Source organism: Tympanuchus pallidicinctus, unplaced genomic scaffold (assembly GCF_026119805.1).
Source record: "Tympanuchus pallidicinctus isolate F22 unplaced genomic scaffold, pur_lepc_1.0 scaffold2, whole genome shotgun sequence".
Lineage (NCBI taxonomy): Eukaryota > Metazoa > Chordata > Aves > Galliformes > Phasianidae > Tympanuchus > Tympanuchus pallidicinctus.
In genome coordinates, this window is record NW_026294721.1 from 24,130,982 (window position 1) to 24,150,872 (window position 19,891).

General features: G+C 39.0%; 1 long non-coding RNA gene across 3 annotated transcripts; it reads left to right on the top strand.

Moving 5' to 3' along the window:
• Window positions 1-5,318: 5,318 nt before the first annotated feature.
• Window positions 5,319-12,712, top strand: LOC128080130 (uncharacterized). 3 transcript variants are annotated; one of them, XR_008206500.1, is made up of 4 exons: window positions 5,319-5,463; window positions 6,962-7,026; window positions 9,810-9,906; window positions 12,604-12,705. It is a non-coding gene; the product is annotated as an uncharacterized LOC128080130 (long non-coding RNA). The 3 variants fall into 3 exon arrangements; XR_008206499.1 differs by having other exon boundaries at window positions 5,320-5,463; window positions 12,601-12,712; XR_008206498.1 differs by lacking the exon at window positions 12,604-12,705 and adding an exon at window positions 10,484-10,921 and having other exon boundaries at window positions 5,322-5,463.
• The last annotated feature ends 7,179 nt before the right edge of the window (window positions 12,713-19,891 follow it).

Genomic DNA, 19,891 nt, shown 5'->3' on the forward strand with positions numbered 1-19,891 from the left:
CAAAACTACTGAAAAGTATTGTCTAGTGTATGCATCATCTGCTGTTTCTCAGTCAAAATACTAATATGTTATCTTCTGTCCATTTGAGTTCTCTCATTTTCAGCTATGCTGTTTAATCTGACAGCACTGTGTTTCTTTGGGCTCTTTGGCAATAGGTGAGCAGAAGCCATGGTGAAGTTAATAGTGTAAAGCATTCCTGACATCTTTATTAGAGATGAAAAATAGCCTACTGAAAAGGAAACTATTGAAGATTTCATTGATTTAGTGGACTCACAGCAGAGCTACATGAGAAGATTGTTTTGGGTAGGGAAGAGCCATCAGCTGGAATGAGGGGGAAAAAATGAGGAAAAGATGAGAAAATACTTTCAGAGAGAAATTCTATTTATAATCATCAAAACATGAAGATTGCTTTCAGATAAGTTCATTGTTATTTTTAATTTTTTTTTTTAAAGTGCACTAATCAGGTAAGTTTCAAGATGTATCAGAAATGTAACTCAGAGAATATTTCTAGTGGCCGTGATTAAATCTGAAAATCAAGGAAGCTTGCTGGAATTACATTGCTGGCTTTTTTTCTCTTACTTGTTTAGCACACTGTTCCAAAGCTGATTAGACTTATCTTGGAAATACAAAATTTCTGAGTTGTGAGTTAAAAAGTAACAGGGACAGAAGATTGATGTGTTAAAACAAGAGCAAGTTATAAGAAATGCATTTTCACTTGAAAAAATGAAAATTTTGGACAAATGAAAAGCCTGCAAGTGGGAAAACCTATGAGCAGACTTATGGCATTGAGGGGGGAAAAAATGCTGCAACACTAGAAGACACAGCTCTTGAACAAGAAGTCAGCAACAAAAATAATAAGCATTTGTGAGTTTTTTTTTTTTTTTTTTTTTTGTTTTTTTTTTTTTTACTTTGGAGCAATACTGCATTTTCTTAAGAGCAAGATAAAATGACAGAGTAACTTCTGGTGTGTGACTCAGGAATCTTAATGCCTTACACAACTAGATGTTTATTTATGCAAGGGAATGGTCCTCTCAGGCACTGACTATATGAGTTAATGCAGATACTTCAGCAGTGCAGCCATTCCACTGGAAAGTGAGACTCCCTCTAGATCTCACAAACTGTAATGTTTGGAGCGTACTCTTCTTATGTGCTCGTGACTGACTACTAGTAGTTAACCCAATGATCAGAAGCCCTTGCTCTAAAACTGGGACTTAGTCTTGCCTTAAATTAATATTTCAGGTGGGCAAATTTGGCATTTTAAGTTAATTGTATTTGACTTTTTTCCTTAGTGAAAAAAACAAAAGGCACGTATAATTAATTTTGATAGAAAGACCAAGTGTCTGTGCTTAATGTAACATTGTATGTATCTAAATTGATCATCAGGTTCTCATTCTGCTGCAGATGGTTAGGAGGAACAAATTGGGATTACGATAAAAACAATTTCAAGTTCTTTGTTCTCACTTGAGTATTTGGCTTAGTAAGCATTAAATACAAGAATTTTCACAATCATAGATGGTAACTTGATTGCCTATTGAAAACTTCCATTCTGTCATTGCAGGCTCACTTTCAGTTTGCTTTTTGGTGTGCATTGTACCCCTGAATCACTGAACAGCTGTAGAAATTGAGCCTTATCCCTTCCTTTCTTCTGCATTTCTTCCATTAAGTACCACAAAGTTTCAGTATTCTCTTCCACTCCATCATGTCCTATCAGTTACCTGGTTACCTGTATTTATACTGCACCCACAGTGTGAATACATGTATGCAGTCTGTCTAATAGAGGATAAGAACAGTAGGAAGAATGCAGGACGGATCCTCTTGCTGTATGTTTAAACACGTTTCCAGCTAATGCAAATCATATTCTTTCTTAATTCATTAACCAGTCTTTCTGTTTTACTTGAATATAGATCCCCTACTACTCTTCAAAAATCACAGTAAGAATTTCACTTGGCTGCATTTACAGTCTGACCTAACAATAAAGATGATGGCATGACAAGAGAATTGAAGTTCTTGTATGGGTCGTTGTTCATTAATGTGTATTAACTCTATTCATGGTTTTCTTTTAGTGCTTGAATTTAAACTGCATAAAAAAAAAAATCAACTGTTGTACTCCACAGCAAACATCAGCAAATCAGTCTGAATGCTTCACTAGGAACACTTCTAAGAAAGCTTTGAAGTAACTGCTCTCACAGTCTCCTAAAACTCTTAAAAAGCAGCAGATGCACAGCCAATATAAAGGAGCTACCAGCATTATCCAAAATCCAGTTGTTACTGATGTGGCTGAGCACAGAGAGGATTGAGTAAATGTTCCTCAGCTCTTTTGCAGACTGTAATGCTCTACCAAAACCCTGGTCCTGTGTGTTTTGTCCCTGCTCAAGTCAAGGGATGCCATCATCAGCTGAAGAATGAACAAAGAGTTTTTAGGAATTTGTTCCTATTAAAGTTGTTTGGAATGCAACTACAATGAAGATTAACACATAAATGCAAAAGAACGTGGTTTGCTTCTTGAAAGCCAAAGCAGATGTGTGGAAGTTGGGGAAATAGTACGCTCAATTCCAAACAGAACACACAAATCTCTTGCCTGCTTGTGATTCAAGAGGGAATCCTGACTTGTCCACTATTTGTTGGAAGCCAAGGACCTGTTTGTCTTGCCCCTGCTGGGCTGGCTGCTGTCAGCGAGTAGCTCAGTTGGGCCCTGCTCACAGCTCTGATGTGCAGCCAGCTCAGCCCTTCCATAGCAGGCTTTGCTTCCAGTGCAATTTTTCCGGTGTGCAACCAGCACAGTTATCTCTGTTATCTGCTAAATGACACAACAGCACTATAAATAACCCTTCTTATAGTCTGATTGCTTGTTAAATGGTTTATAGAAATCAACAAATCATGTTTGGATTTCAGGCTCAAGGAAACGAATGAGGCAATTTGCATCTCATTATTATTTCAGGCTCTTGCCTCAGAGCTGCTCATATGGGTTTGCACTAGTTCAGCTAAGCCAAAGCAAGCCAAAGCACATTGATATAACTGGAGTCCACAGTTTAAATATTTTCTTTGTTAATGTAAGAAGTAGATGTAAATCACCAGCACCACGGAGCAGTTCTGGGGCACTTCTGAGTAGCTGCATTAGAACCTTGAGCCAGGAGACTACCAGGATGTCTCAGCTATGAACAACCTTCCAGTTCCTAAAAGCATCAAGGGAATGATTTCTTTCCAAATAATGAAGATAATAAAACAACTAGTATTTTTATTTAAGTAAGTGAAGCAGTATAGCAAGATTAGGAAGGCATAAATGTTCAGATTATAAAATGTGACAGAGAAAACAGCTATTGAGAAAGCTGTGGGAGAGTAGATGTCACTTCCTTGGAGGCCTAATTTCTGTGTAATTACTTCAGATAAATAAAAACTGTAAATTCTTACAGAATCAAACAGTAATAATAGCCATCTTTTAGAGCTTTTAATTCTGTTTGTTCTCTTCAAGGCTAAAGATGCTATGCTTCTTATGTGTGTTGTAATACTTGCCTCCTTTACTCATTTTTACTATGCTACTGTTATTTAATTGGCTGATTCCAAATTTCCTGAGATGTTAAGATCTGTGGCAGAATGGCAATTTATCATTTCAGTCGCAGTGTCTTCTCTATAACAGAATCAAAGTTTTGCCAAACTGAAAAACAAGAATCACTTTCATAATCTGATACTGCATGAAAAAAACAAGCAGGGCTCACAATAAAAACATTAAGTAATCGTCTGATACAAAGGATATTCAATCATGTAAAACTTTAAATTGTTCTTGAAGTAACAAAGAAGACATTAAGATAAAGGGGAAATGAAGACTGATAAATTTCCTCTGCCAAAACTCTGACTACATTAGACAGGATTAAAAATCCCTAGTGGGAAGCCTTTTTGTTGTTCTTCCAGTAGCTCAGTGATGATGTGGGATTCCTTTGAGATATATGGTCTTGGCACAAATTGCTCCCAAAGGCAAAAAATGCCAATTCATTCCTTACATGGAATAACATAAATTCATTTCTATTGTTTCTAATCCTCACTAGGAGCACATTTCTGGTGCATTTTTTAAATTCTTAAGCTAAAATTAAGTTCTATGTAAATCTAATGCCACATAATTTTGTTTGGTTTAATTGTGCATTTTAAGTATGATTGCTACTCTTAACTAAGGACCACTACCATTTTACAATAGCGTAAGTGATACAGAAAAGGATGGCTTTGGTATCTGATACTTAAACACCAATGATGGGATATTAACAACATCTCAGGTCATCATTTTATGAAAAAAAACAGCGATTTCTTATTCTTTTTTCATCTTTCATGGCATTCCTTGAGTTGATTTCATCCTGGAGAGTTACCTCCTCAGTCTTTTGAGAGGAAAGTATTTTGTACCTCTGATTATTTTTTTTTTCTTCCTTCTCCTACTCACAAAAAGGGGATGCCATAAAAGTGCTCTGCATTATAGTTCTCTTTTTTTTCCCTAGGCATTCTTGATGTTCTACTTGTCTTTTGGATGTCATAGAGCACTGATCTGCTGTTTACAGAAAACTAGGCAAAACAACTCCCAAAGCTCAGTACTGAGAAAGTTGGAGTGATTTTAAACCAACTATGTGATGCAGTTAGAACTGTCCCCCATGTATTGTGCTACTGATGACAAGGAAGATCATTGCTCAGCTGTATAATCAATAGATATCATGATGTTATAATGACAATATAATCAAGAGAGTTAAGCAAAGTAGACAACAATAACAAAAAGAGAATAAGTGGAAGATGGAAGAGCTTACTCTTTGGCTAGGCACACTACAAAACACCAAGAGAGGTGATCTCCAGAAGAGACCCTTCCCCTCTGGTAGCCAGCTCTTAAATAGGTCTAGGAGCAGCACAGGTGAATTGTTGAATTGCCTTCACCTGTGCTCCTCTGGCTGACTGATTGCTCGCCTCAGGTGATCAATCAGAGGTTCAGGCCGTGACTCAGCAGTTCCCATGCACTCAGCCTCACAGTAGCAAGGACTTTTCTAGTTGTTCTCCATATACAAACGTGCTTGTGTTTTCCTTTGCCAGATAATGTTAGCATGTTGACCCAAAGCCCTCTCAAGCCTTCTAGATTTTAAACTGCCCTTAAGAGCTGCCTCACTATTTCTTGAGAACCTCATTTTCTTAAAAGCCTTTTCAAAACAAACAAACAAAAAGCCTATACTAAGTAAAATATGATCAGTGAAAAGTAAATATAGCAGACTATATAAAGTAGTAGCACTGTATGGAGTTGCATGGGAACTGCTGAGTCAGGGCCTGAACCTCTGATTGATCACCTGAGGCGAGCAATCAGTCAGCCAGAGGAGCACAGGTGAAGGCAATTCAACAATTCACCTGTGCTGCTCCTAGACCTATTTAAGAGCTGGCTACCAGTAGGGAAGGATCTCTTCTGGAGATCTGCTCTGCTGGAGTTTTGTGAGTGAGCCCAGGATAGGGGTAAGCCTTCTATTTATTCTCCTTTTGTTACCTAATCTGCTTTGTCAAACTCTCTTGTTTATTTCATACTTATAGCATTTTAATATTCATTGATTGTACAGGAATAGATCCCTTTGTTCACACACATCCATTCTTTCAGAATCTGATAGCCTTATAAGACACTGACATCCTTTCTATGAAAGCTGTAATGATTTTTCACAATAAGGAGGTATCACAAAGAACTGTTAATCATAATATCATGGGTATGTTTGAAATTATTTCAGTCTCTACAGATTTACCAGTGCTGGAGACAGTTCCTCAAATGAAGTACAGTTAGGAAAATGATGCTTCATATAAGCCAAGCACATGAGTAAAAGCAGCTTACTAGCTCCAAGGACCTGCTGCAATGCTTGCATCAGAAGTTGGATCCTTTTTTTCACTCTCCCAAGCAAAGTTTCTGGCAGCAATGCCATATAAGCAAATCAGCTATGGGGGCAAACAACCAACAGCTGTTCAGTCATGAAAGTCAAGTCAAAGAAGCTTGTGTTCCCAAATCAGTACTGTTCTTAGAGGCAGCAGAACAGCACCCGATCTAGCTGTGCCTTCAACCATCCTCTTTGTCCTTGCCCCACAGGCTCCTGTCCCAGGTGTGTGCTCTACTTACATTTCCAACCACAGTTCTGCCCATCTGTTAGCTCTGGGGGCTCAGTATGCTCCTTATCTTGTTCTCCACTATAGTGGAAATGCAAGTCATGGCTTGAAGCAGTGACTGAGCACCTGGTGGGAAAGCAAGGCCAACCCAGGGGAACTTAGGTGCATGCAATACACCTGAGGTACCAGAAAGGAAGCAGCCAGGATCCACCCCTTCCCAGACCTCATTTAAGGGCTGGCAGTGGAGGCAAGGATACCTTGCTGGAGATCCCTGCTTACCTGAGGCCTTCCAAGGATAAAAAAAAAATAAATAAAAATTCCCCCCTTTGTTTCTGTAACTGTTGTATTTGGGCTTGTCCTTGCTCACTGTAGCCTGGGACTTTGCTACCCTACTATTACTGCTCTGCTTTCTGTGGCATTATAATGCTACATCCTCTCAAAAAGTAATAGGATAAGTTCAAAATATTTTTGGTATAGACTTATAAATACTTGACTGGTCAACTTTCGTCTTTCTATTTTCAGTTTTAAAAAAAGAATTGCAGTCCAGTTAGCTCACTCAAAGTTAAAATAAATTCATGTTTTAATAGGAATCTGCTTCCTTTTCAATCTATAGTTCACTTACAAAATACAACTTAACTTTTTAAAACTGTATATAAAGTTAGTGAAATTATTTAAAACAACCAATAGAAATTTCCCCAAAGAAGAAAATACATTGTTTTCTTCTACTCTCAATCCTTTTCTATTCATAATTTCATGCAGTAGATTGAGGTTCACATAAGGCTATCCCTTTACATGCATTGCAGCTGAAGGCTGTATTTTCTTTCTTGATGTTACTAATCAAATAAATAATGCTTCGTTTCTCCCCAAGCTGCAGACTTCATGAAGCTGTGATATCTTTGAACACACAGCTACACTCCTTAATCTTCAGATGAAGTTAGTTCTGCTTTCCAGGTACCAATTGTTAATGGGAATCAATGTTCATCAGATATTGTAAACTTTCTGAAACATCTTCCTGCCAATACAGAACATACACTACAAGAGAACACTATAAAAAGTTTTAGCACTATATAAACGATACTTGATAACTACTTTTCTCCTGGAGGCTTCCTCTAGACAAATACATTTTGTGGAAGTAACTGATTACCTTAAATCTTTCTCTGTTGTTTTTGTTTTTAATAGGTAACCCTTAAGTTCAGTGTACTCATTTTTCTCTTTGTTAAAATAAATTCTTTAACCAATTTGCATGGAAACTACCAGTAACAGCAGTTAACATAGGATAGCTAATGAGGTTGTGCATAATTGCTACAAAATAGCTGTACTGATAACTTCTCACAGTACTCTACTTATCATCAGGAATTTATCTGCTCAAGTAGAAAAATGTGGAGGGTCTGACTATAAAAGCACAGTAGGTTTTGTCCAGCCCTTCCTGTCATTCTTTTCTTTAGCATAGGATAACCAATACGCATTGAAGTGTTTCTGCATCGTGCATTGTAACTACTAACATTCCAGACATCTGCTTATTATACAGATTTTTACTATCAGCTTACAAGATACTCTTGCACTCTGAAAAACTTCAGCTAAGTCTTCTAAACAACTCAATTTAAATATTCAGTATCTGATTCCATCCCTAGGATGTGCACTCACCCATCAGAAAAACACCAACAGACCTGGAATTCAAAGCACAGTGAAAGCTACTTGGCTCCCATTTCATCAAACTAACTATCATGGTATATAAATGTGTTGTGAATTTTCCCTGTCTTATTCTATTCCTTGCTTTTTGGAGAGCCACTTAACTTAGAATTTATGTTGTGACAAACTTTTGAAGTTATACTTCAGAAATATTGCAATGCCGTTAAAATGGAGCCTTGTTACTCAGCTTCAGCCTTGACTAGATTGGTTCATTCTGCAATGCTGGAGGAGCTCTATTTTCACAAAATTAAATAATAACCCTACCAAAGATTATAGCCTTGTTAATTCTCAAACCAAGGAGTGTTATGTGGAACTTGGCAAGCTTAGAGAATTATTTGGCTGTATTCTTTAAGGTACAAAAAAAAAACCAAACTTTTGAACACCTTTAAAAATAATGTTCCCAAAATCTGTGCTTGTTTTAATTTGAAAAGCACAAGTTTGATGCTAACGCAGCTTAGATTTGTAAAAGGCCTTTTCTCACAACTGTAGCACAATAAGTCACTAACCTAGGCTAACATGATTAGATCCTCAGAATATTATTGCCTCAATAGGCAATGGAGTATGGAAGTAAATTTAGAGAAAAAGACATCCATGCTTTGTGTAACAGTAGACTTATTACAACAGAGTAATAGGAAGCCTAAACAATGTTACACTTAAAGCAGCTGTTACTGCTCAGCTATTTTCACCCATGCAGTAACTCCCCGGAGACACCAGTGACCACAGGAGCAGCCCCTGAGAGTCTGCCATGAAATGTTATCTGCCACAAGGGCCTGAGGTAACCCAAGTGTGAGTTGGTGCTGCCTGTTACTGTTATCTTGATAGCCAACAACATCTAGAAGGCTGGTAAATCTGGAATGTCTTCTGTTTGTTACCTATTAGTAGTTACTTTCTACTTTTACATCCTATATATCTTGACTGCAGAGTCTCTTTTTGTCCAGATAGAAATGGCCAAAGCAGATGGATCAAAATGGGTACAAACTAGAGGCACAATGAGCTGTAGGCATAACATAAACAGAAAAAAAGCCCCAAACCACAGAAGACAGGCTTCACTAACTGACCATGAAGCCCAAACTTCTCAGTAGCTGCACTTTTGGTTTCCAAGTAAATATATCACTGTTTGGTGAAAAGTCTGCTCTTGATTTTCTGAGATACTCCTTGAAAGTTTGTATGTCATGCTGTTTATTTACAGAATGCACGCTCTGGTAGGTGTTGAGGAGAAAACCTGTCTTGGATTGTGTGTGAACCATGAACAGTTCCAAAATATTTTTTTTTTTTGGTCTACAAAGAATGTGGCATCCCTTTGATACCCTTGGTAAAGTGTTTTGTTGATGCTTTTTTAAATATGATGCCTATCAAAAGTTGGTTTGGCACAATAATTGCTGTGTGATCATACCCTAATGAACTCCCATAGCTTACTTTCAGACCACTCTGTAAACAGTCAGCTCAGGGTCTGAATGGCTGCTTAACTGCAAACTTTCCAGCCTATGTCACTTTCCTAGCTACACAAAGTACTACCAGCATCTAAGTATTGAAGACAAACTTAATTTCTCAGCACTAAGATCTAAATAGCATCAAAGGTAGAAAGAAACCAATAATATGCAGCAAACAGACAAAATATTAAAAATTGCACGACAAGAAACTGTTATTCACTATGTTATTCACTAATGTTAACTATGTTAACATTACAGAACTATTTCAGACAAACAGATTTACACTGAACTACTTATTTCTTATCTATGCAGTAAAGACTTGAAAGAAGCTGATCAATAAAACTTTTGTCATCTTCACTACATCTTTAAACTGGACAAAGGGACGCATCACTTAAATCTGACTGTAGTTTGCTTTCAACATGGGCTGCTGTAAAATTTGTGCATCAAAACTGATTCCTGGCAAATTCAAAATACTTTACTGGCTAAATATGAGGTATTTTTCCTTCCAGCAATCAAAAATTGGTCAAAATTTTGTCTAAGAACAATTGCAAGATAAGTACATTTCTGATTGAGTTTTCTAATCCTCTTGAAAAACAGACACCATCTAAGTACCTGGTTAAAAGGGCAGCAGCCAAGGTCTGGGCTGGAAGAGGGAGCAGGTCACACAGCAGAAGTTCCAGGACCCACTATAAGAGTAACTCAAATACAGACACCTGTGATATCCTGCATTATTCCCTTCACATAGCTGCAAGATTTCTCTGTATTTGAGACAAAATTATTTTAAAAGTTAGTTGGTAAATATACAGGAGAAAATATTCTCACACAGCGCGTGGGTTATCTGCAAGAGTGAAAAGGCTGAAAAAGTAAAGGTCTCTTGTATTTGGCTTTAATGTTCAGCAAGCATGGGCTCTGACAAACAGTGAAGGCAAATCCCATTGCAGCCATCAAAGCCTGTATTGCACTACTCGGGTAATTACTTGTAATTGACCATCCTCAATTAAATATGTTTTGGGGTCTATTTGAAACAGGTGGGAATACTGGCCTATGTAAGCAAACGTTAATTTGAGAGAAAATCTTCAAAGGCATTTCATCAGCACAGTTGGCTGAGGCTTTAATGAAGCCCATGACTGCTGGTCGATTCAAGGTGTCATTCAATCACAGTTAGCTGTGTCTGGCACTTTCCCTTCATGTTGTTACTAGCAAGATATATCTCAGAAAGATTTTTTTTTTTTGCTTTTTTTTTCCCCTTTCCTTAGGGGCTTCATTTCCAGCTGGAGCAGCAAACTGATCAGACTGACCACGCTGCTCAGGATCTCTCCAGCTGGCACAAGAGAAGCACTGCTGATTTTTGAAAGCCATCCCTATTGTGTAACCCTGAGCCAAAAAGCGTTTTCTACCAGTTGCTGAGCGCTTGCCACTCTTGATGTAAAATGTTCAAACAGCAAAGTTGATTAAAACTGGGAATTTGTTCTAATGTCTTCTTTCAAAACAATCCTTACTGTTGTAATGTTCATTTAAATCTCTGCTTTTGAGTAGTTAAGTGGGTTCTGCTAGGATGTTCCTTACAAGACTGTAGCAATAAGCTTTAGAGCAAGAAAGGGACCATTATAAACATTCTTCTCGAAATTCCTATGTCATAATGGCTAGAGAGACTCAATCCAATTATTTCCACATCAGACTTCTGCCCTGAGCTGCAGCTGGAGCCTTAAGGAACTCAAATGGCAGGATTTCAAGGAGGCCTCTGCCCTCCCCTCTTCTAGGCAGCCAAGCTATTTGCAAACACTTTCACACATTCTCCTGCCTGTGAGAAATGTAGGACAGATTACCACAAGCAGAATGTGTGAAAACGTTTTTAGAGAGCCCAGCTGCTGGCCTCTTTTTCTGTAGACAAAGAGTGGGAGTTCATTTAACCACTCCCCTGTTTTTCAGCCTGTAATCCCACTTTTCCTCACAAGGATCTTTCCCCTGTTTGGGGTGAAAATATTGCATGGCTCATGTCCCCCACCCAACCACGTGGTTCTTTCATTTCTCACCCCCATGTCTTCCCAGGATAGCATTGCTCATGTAGCATCCTTGCTGAGGCTCTGGCCGAACCATGATATGAGATGTACTACCCACTTCCAGCTCTGTCTGCTTTTAGAATCTTAATGATTGAATGCTTCTTGAAATATCAACGTTATCTGTAGTTACTCTATTATTAAGAAGTTAGAAATAGTACAGAATTATGTGTTTTCATGCTTGTAGTCAATACAAGTTAATTCCAATTGGGTGGATGTGAGGTGTTCTTAAACAGCAAAATGAGAAATTCTTCAGAAATGAGGGTCTATGAAAAATAAATCTGGCATGGAAAATAAAATGAAATCATTTTAAATGTGAAAGCTGTCTGTGTGAGACTAAGATACTGAAGGAACTGAACCTCCTTCTTCCTTTCATTTCCATTTTGCTTCTCATTCTTTGCAAGTATGATGCCTACAATATTGAAAGCAAACAAAGCATTTGAGAATTTTGCTCGATTTCTCCCAATGCAACCACACTGCATACTGACATTTTGAGGAAGTAATCTCTTCCCTATGTTTTCCAAATATTGTGACTACTTAATTGCACATAAACTGCAAAAGATGATATCTAAATGTCTTGATCAATGTGATTCCATTACTTATTACTCCTACCTACCATTTCCTGCAATTACCAAAATATAATAGGAATTTCTAAGCATTCTTTGCCACTGTGCCTATCACTATGATAAAGCAGAGTTAGGAGCAAAGGTTATAATATAAAAGAGTGTCAAATAACCACCGTGTAGCAGTGTGTGAGGAAAAATGGTGGGAGAGAGATACAAAAACAGAGAAGCTTTCCATTATCAGTAAGGCATTTTCATAAGCATAAAAGTTCACATTGAAGTCTGTGGGAAATATATGAAATGACAGATGAGATCAATTTTTGTAGAGAGGATTTTTAGAAAAGTGTTTGACAATGATGAACCACAGCAACTGCTCCCTGAAAAATGCATACAGGAAACGTTGATAGTGGCCAACTGAGTTCCAAGACTTCAGATTCAGAGAAACAGATTATATAGAGAGTCTGTGATGAAATTCAATCACAATGTCAGCACTAATTTCCCTTACCCTTGTATGCACGATGTGGTATTTCTGGCAATTGCCAATGTAGCACTAAATTTTCAGTTTTTCTGTGAAACCAGAACAGAATTAGAACAAAAAATTACTTCAGCATGGCCAGTTTTTCACCAAACGTCTGCTGAAAAGGGAGTCAATTTCCTTCCTTGCCACTTAAAAGCCCAATTACAGTATTGTGCATTCTATCATGTGATTACAAATTAAACACAATGCATCAAATGAACATACAGAAAATCCTATCTTCCTTTTTGTAGCAGACTATGATGGTCCACGGATATCCAAAACTTAATGATCTGCTGAGGATGGATGATAACTGGGCAGACATTACTTCTAAACCAAAGGTTAAAACAATATCAGAGGATAAGTATGTAAATATAAGCTACCATTGAAAATGTTTACATGAAACTAACTGCATTTCATATATTTATTTTTAAACACAAGAGAATTCTTGTTTCCTAAATAACTTTGGTAATATCTCACAGATTTCAAAAACAGAGACTTTGAAAAGAGATTTTGAAGGTCTGCAGATCTCTTCATTTAATCTTTCCTTTATTTTAGAATTAGATCCAACTTACTTGGTGTCTTAGGTAATGCTCCAAATGTTGGGTTTGCTAACAAAAATGTCTATAATAAAAGAAAAAAGTCAGAATGTTTATTCACTTTCTCCTTTCTCTTTTGTGCTTTGTGCCCCGTGGTTTCCTGTAACCAGCTACTGACATGGGCTGGAGGAGCAGATCATTTTCTCCAATGGGATGCACCCACCATGGCAAACTTTAGAGTGGGTGCCCTTCACCCATTACCCAAAATGCTATCTTCAAGCTTCTTATTAGCCGTGATCCCCAGGGGGAACCTCAAGGGGCAATGTGTAGAAGCAGGCTCACTCACACATAAACAGAATACAATTTTCTTTTATGTTAGCCTGCAGATTGCAAGCCACCTCTATAAAGAGCTCTCTGTGTCCTCACTTTGGCAGGATTCCTTGTCTCTCTGCACCAAAGCTGTATTCATATCAGTGTGTGGTCACTGTAAGAACAGTGCCTGCCCTTTTAGAATAGACAAAGGGAGTTAGCATACCAGATGCTGGCGCCCTGCTCAGGCTGTGCAGTGCTCTGCCCCACCAGCAGCCCCAGGGAATACCCAACCTAAGCACACATGAGCATGGCAACAGGGCCTAGTGGCCAGTCTTTGAATTCATGAATTCTCTCTACAGCTCATGTTCTTTCAAATGAACGAATGCAGCAATTAATACACAATGATCAAATCGTTATAACAGTGATGGTGATGAACGAGAAGAATGCTGATCTTGGAAAACAGCAGGCTACAGGGAAATTTGCAGTTCAGTATTAACTCTTGAGTCTGAACTCTGTAACTTATGCCCACCGTGTATTCTTTCTATTTACCTTTAAGGACCAGCCCCTGGGTGACAAGCACGATCCCAAGAGACAAAGGAAGAGCAGTAAGAACAAAAAGAACAAATGTACAGTATTAGACAGAATTTGTTACTCACTTGTTAACTTCCATATGTTAAACACTTGTTTTATATGATTATAGTGCTGAATATATTACTCATCTTTTAAAAACTAATTTAGTGTGCTGTTTAAATTACCTGCTACACCTGCTTGTTCAGATTACTATCTCTTTGAGGTGAGGATGTGTTCATGCTCTGCCAGACAGATTCTGTGGCACCTGGAACAAATGCATTATATTCAATTTTCTCCTTTCAGAAAATATATAATTTAGAGACAACCTGACACTGGACTAAAAAGGCACTGAACCCTTGAGTATCTAACCTTTAAGATGTTCTAAAATCTAAAGAATTACACAATCTCAAGCTATACAGCCACGCCTCCCTTTCATTCAAATGCACAGGAATGTGATAAAGAACTCCTAATGTTGTTTTAATGACTGGCTTCATGAATACTGCCAACTCTATTATTATTCAAGCTCTCATTAAGCAAGAGTTTAATTCTACCACCTTTACCTGTAATGATTATGCTATAAGATGATCCAGTCTGATCCAATAATCTTATATACCACTCAGCTCAAACTAGGGTAACAGTCAACTCAGTAACATTTTGACAAGAAATGATGCATTGCAATAAATGGCATGGCATTTTGCAGCCAATTTTCACAATGACATCAGGAAATCACTCTTGGTGTGTTAAGAAAAAGTTTGGATCACTCATCTCTGCACCAGAAACTTTCCTTTTTACATTCTCCATAGACCCTTGCAATTTCTCCAGCATTGTGAGCTTGTGAAATGGGACAACAGAGCATTGGCTGAAAGTATAAACCTGAGTTGGGTTTCTGAATTTAACCTCACAGGAGGAAATAAGTAAATCAACTAAAGTAGACAAATACTACAGCATCCAAACAAACAGAACTCCTCGTTTTGTCATTAGCAGTGTGATTTAATACTTTAATACCCAATGCAAAACCAGAAAGAACTACCCAGGCTGAAATTGCACATCCTGTTGATCTATACTTTCCAAACCCAACACAGTTGCTCCTTACCCCTGAAGTGCATTGCTTTATTTCTGTCAGCCTTTTAATTCTCATGAGCCACTGCAGCTTTCTGAGAAGAAAACTGCAAATATTCAGCCCTGACTTGCCTGACTTTGTCTCTGATCAGTTTAAACATACCTATGACATCAAAAGACTCCATCTGCATGGGCTTCACCTTCGTAATAATTAGCTTGCCATCAGGTTTGGCTTGCTGAAAAAAGCATTAATATTCTTGCATTCTACCACTGTTCTGTCCTTCCATTCTACCACCCATAGTATCAAAATGTGATTATCAATAGATCATCTCTCTAAGAGATCTCTGTCAATACCTACAATATCATTATTGGGCATCTAAAATGTATGGGACAGCTGTCATCTGAAATTTGGTCTCCGGGTACTCTGCAGCAACTGTGAGTTAAAACTAGCTGCAATGCTTGTGTTTTTCTGTAAGGGCACACCACTACCATCATATCTGTTCCTGAAAGTCAATACTTAAGCTTCATAAAAAAAGAGGTGCCTTGGGAAAAAGAAAATATTTGTCTGCTACAGAACTCTGACTTGTTTTATGCCTGACTGGTCTGTAATTTTGTAAGCATAACAATTAGATGCTTTTATTGCTTACAGCCACCCATTTCACATTGTAGATAATTAACAGTCTTGGTTCTTGCATTTTGCTGCAGTCTGGCACTTTCTTTATCAACATACAAAGCACTGCTGCTTTTCAGAAAGTACCTTCTCAGCACTGCGGCACTGAGCAAGGCTAAAGCAACTGGGAAGGACAGAGTTAAACAGGAAACATTTTGCAACAATTTAATAACCTGAGTGATTTTTGGCACTCAGAATATTACAGCATAAACCATTTCCTGCACTTATCTTGGGGTCAGATACACAGCTGTTAAGCTCATGCAGTGTCTGCTTCGCACACACTGGACATTCAGACTGCAATGCTTTCTTAAGCGAGGGAGCAGAGGCAACACGACCTTTTCTCACCTTGGTAAAAAGTCAGTTAAGCTCTGCATTCACACTAACCTGCAGAACTGGTAACTATTTTCAGTACTTGGCTCTACTTTGTTCTCAGCCACTCTTAAGGAATGGCGATGGCCCATGAAGCAGCTTCCTGGTAGCTTTCCCACTTGGGATGAAAGCTGAAAGCTTTGCTGGCAAGAACATGGCGAAGGGACAGGATCCGTATCAGCAAAATACTCTCAAACTGAATTGCTGTATGAGCGCAGAGCACACAGGACTCCCGCCAGAGGATCTTGCATGCGTTCTGCCGGGCTCCACCGCCACCTTGTGGCCATACCTGCAGGGCCGTGCGGGGTCCTGCAGCATTTTGTCTTTAATGAAAGCAGTTTGGGGTGGTTTCTTGTTTTTTGTTTGTTTGTTTTTGCTGTTATTTTTTTCTTTTTCCAACACGGAGACTGTCGTTTTGGGTAGCATGCCCTAACGGCACTTCAGCACTTGCCATGAACTGAATAGCTGGTGAGATCAGCATCGTAATTCCTCCTGTTGTATGACCTCAGCATCTGTATTTCATAATCAGTGTGACAGTTATCTCACAGTTTATTTTGCTAAGTTCAAGAAGCCTTTCATCTTCTGAAATCCTTAGCTGCTTGAAGCCCCTTTCCCCAGAGCATTATCTCATCTTACCAGCCAAGCCAGCCATTGGCTCTGCAGCTGCTAAATGTCCTCTCTGTGTGCAGGTTTTGCAAAGGTCATGTCCTAAAACAGCTCCTACATCTCTTATGAGCTAAGAGATATCCCTGAAATCACACATGAAAGAAAGATTTATAGGTACTCACTAAATGCTATTATGAAAAATGAAATGTACAAGCAAATCCCATGTGGCACGAAACCCTAAAACCCAATAATTTCCTAGTTGGTTTGGCTTAAACTGGTCACAAAATAAAAGGGCAATGGAACAATAATTTCCTCATAGTGCAAACGTGCTCCTGGGGATAGCACAGCACCTTCCTGTGCAGCAGTGCCTATTAAAAATCAATGCAGTAGAAATGCAAAGTCATGGCCTGAAGCAGTGATTGAACACCTGGTGGGAAGGCAGGGCTGACCCAGTGGAGCTCAGGTGCAAGCAATGAAACTGTGATCAGAAGTGATGCAGCCAGTATCCATCCCTTCCCAGACCTCATTTAAGGACTGTCAGTGGAAGCAAGGGTAGCTTGTTGGAGATCCCTGCCTGAGGCCTTGTAAAGGTGAGTAGCTTTATCTCTTTGTTTCTTCATTTGTGGTGCTGCATTTGGGTTTGCACTCATTTGCTACAGCCAAAGACTTTGCTACCCCGCTGCTATCACTGTAATCTCCATTACGTCATAGCATTCCAACCAGGTTAGATTTCTTTATAATTTTAACTTCACAGGAAATGTTGGTTATGGTAATTAAGTTACTCACATACTTTGTCCTTAAGATTTTACATGAAAGCACTTTAGAACTGTGATAATGTAGAGAAGACAGTAGGCAGAAAGCAATAAATGCTAGTGCCTTAGGAAAAAGAAAACAAAGCGCCTAAGTCACAACCAATGAGATCTGCAGTCCTCAGATTACAAGGAGGCTGAGGAGCTGAGACTTTACAGTCTAGGAGATGTTTAGGGCCTGTGGCTGTTTGTCTGAAAAACCTTCTAGAAGATGCTACAGGATTGCCAACACCCTGAGGTTGACCACATTCACCAATATCTAAGCCTTCCTAACAAAGTCTTAAATAGAATCACTGTGTGTTCATAGAGCACGTGAAATAAGAACTGACATAAAGTGTCATAAATCGTGGTCCGTTTGTCTGTTAGAATGTCAATGATGTTAAATGCTTTTTAAAGAGATCCGTGAGGGAGAAGAAAACCTGAAGTAATGTAAGAAAGTGTGGTTTAAAATAATAAATATCAGTAATAAAAATATTCAGAGTATGGAAAACCACATCAGAATTACACCACAGGGCACTGTTCTCATGCTAATTGGAATAGAAGTTAAGGGTGAATGAAAAGACATCAAAAGTCACAGCAGGAAACAGTCAACGTATTTCTGAGTAAAGCATTAAACTCTGTCCTCACTATGCACACACACACACACAAAAAAAAAAAAAAAGTGTTATAGGGATTTTTATGTCCTGGCTTATTATCTGACTCTTGAATAGACTAATTTCTATTTTACTCTTGGCTTGATCTGTTGTTTAATAGGGAAGAGCGGCAGATAATTAGCAGGTATTTGAGATCTAGGATTTCACTTCTCAGTGTGAAGAAAGCAGCACAATGACCACAGTTCTGTCTTCTCTAAAGCTGAACAGCTATGTGCATACTTCCTACTGTCTGAACTTTCTACTGTAAGCCCTTCAACATGAGCAGACTTCAACAGTTCTAGGTGCTTGTGTACTGCAGTCAGACTTGGTTATACTGATGTTTCTAACACACACTGAAGTAAATCAAGGCATGCTGTAGTGAGTACATCAGTGGAGTGCTTCTGGGGCAAGGTTAGTGTATGTCCCACAGCTTTTGGGAGGTGCTTACTGCTTTTGGGAGTAACTTACAAGAGGTGAGGTTATGGTTCAGCTCAGGTAACAAATGAATGGTGTCTTGTTGTAGCCAACTTACTGTAACCTTGAGAAAATGACAACCCAAATCTCTTTAATGTTTATGAGAACAAATATGCCCTTATGGGCTCCAGCTGACCTGTGAGTCTGTGCCCCCACTGTAGCTGTAGCTGATGCCTAACAGTAAGCTCACCCACCCCTGTGCTTCTCCAGAAGAGTGTACTTAATCCTATCTTGCACCAGTATTTCTATGCTGTTCTTCACTACTCTTCTTTCTTCTGCACCTTTGTCATGCTTAGCCAGACACAGCTCTACAGCTCTGCTGGGCAGTATGCAAAGACATCTTCTCTCAAGTAGCTAACAGTTCTTCAGAACCCTGAAGAATTTATTTTGGGATTCAAAACATGCTCACGTTACAGTTTGAACCCAAATAAGGCACTGACTTTACAGTCATTAGCCATAGGGAGGTCTGCCCCTGTCAGTACTGACGCAGACATCCAGCCGCGACTTCTGCTTAACTCAGGATTTTATGTCTGCCTTAAGTTCAGAGTATACTGAACACTAATATAGAAGGAAGATGCTCTTTCTGTGAGAAAAAGCTCTCACTGTAGTTTGCTATCTTGGTTTTGCTGGTTTGCTGTTATTGGATTCCTATTGCTTCATTTATCAGCTACATATTTGGCACTTGAATGGAAGTCACACAAGCATGTCAGGTTTGTGATTCCAGGCATGTCTAATTTTATTGGAACTCCACCTCTAAACCACAAAGTAAGATACAATAATTACTGAAAGTATTGCAAAATCATTTATTGTCTGGACCTGGCCTGTGAGCACCAGCCTCTGCTGTGCAGCTACAGAGGCAGCTGTTCTGGTTTACTCTGGCCAAGGAGCTCATCTTACATGCTCCGTTTCACAGAATCACAGAATTGTAGGGGTTGGAAGGGACCTCCAGAGATCATTGAGTCCAACCCCCCTGCCAAAGCAGGTTCCCTACACCAGGTAGGTTTTTTGGCAAGATGAAATGTTGTCACCACTTGCATAGTCCTACACCAACTATAAGTGAAGTTTACTCAGATGAGGAAAATAAAGGATGCGTTTAGTGATATGGATCTTGAAGCAGAGAAAATTAGGGGGTTGTTAAGACTATGCAGATCACTGACACAGGCTGCCCACAGAGGTGTTGGATGCTCTAACTCTGGAGGCACTTGAGGTCAGGCTGGATGGGGCTCTGAGCATCTGATGGAGCTGTAGCTGTCCCTGCCTGTTGCAGGGGAGTTGGGTTAGATGGCTTTTAAGGGTCCCTTCCAACTTTGAATCTCAGTTTTCCTCCTCCAGAGGGGTTCATTTTCTTTCTTTTTTTTTTTTTCTTTTTCCTGTCAGAATACTGGTGTTGAGTCTGTTAAAGTCCCCAGGAGCAAACTGGGATATTCATGGGAAAGGCAAAGCAAATGCTTGCTATAAAATTAATGTAGGCTGGGGCAGTAAGTAGAAGTGAGAAGATACAGCTG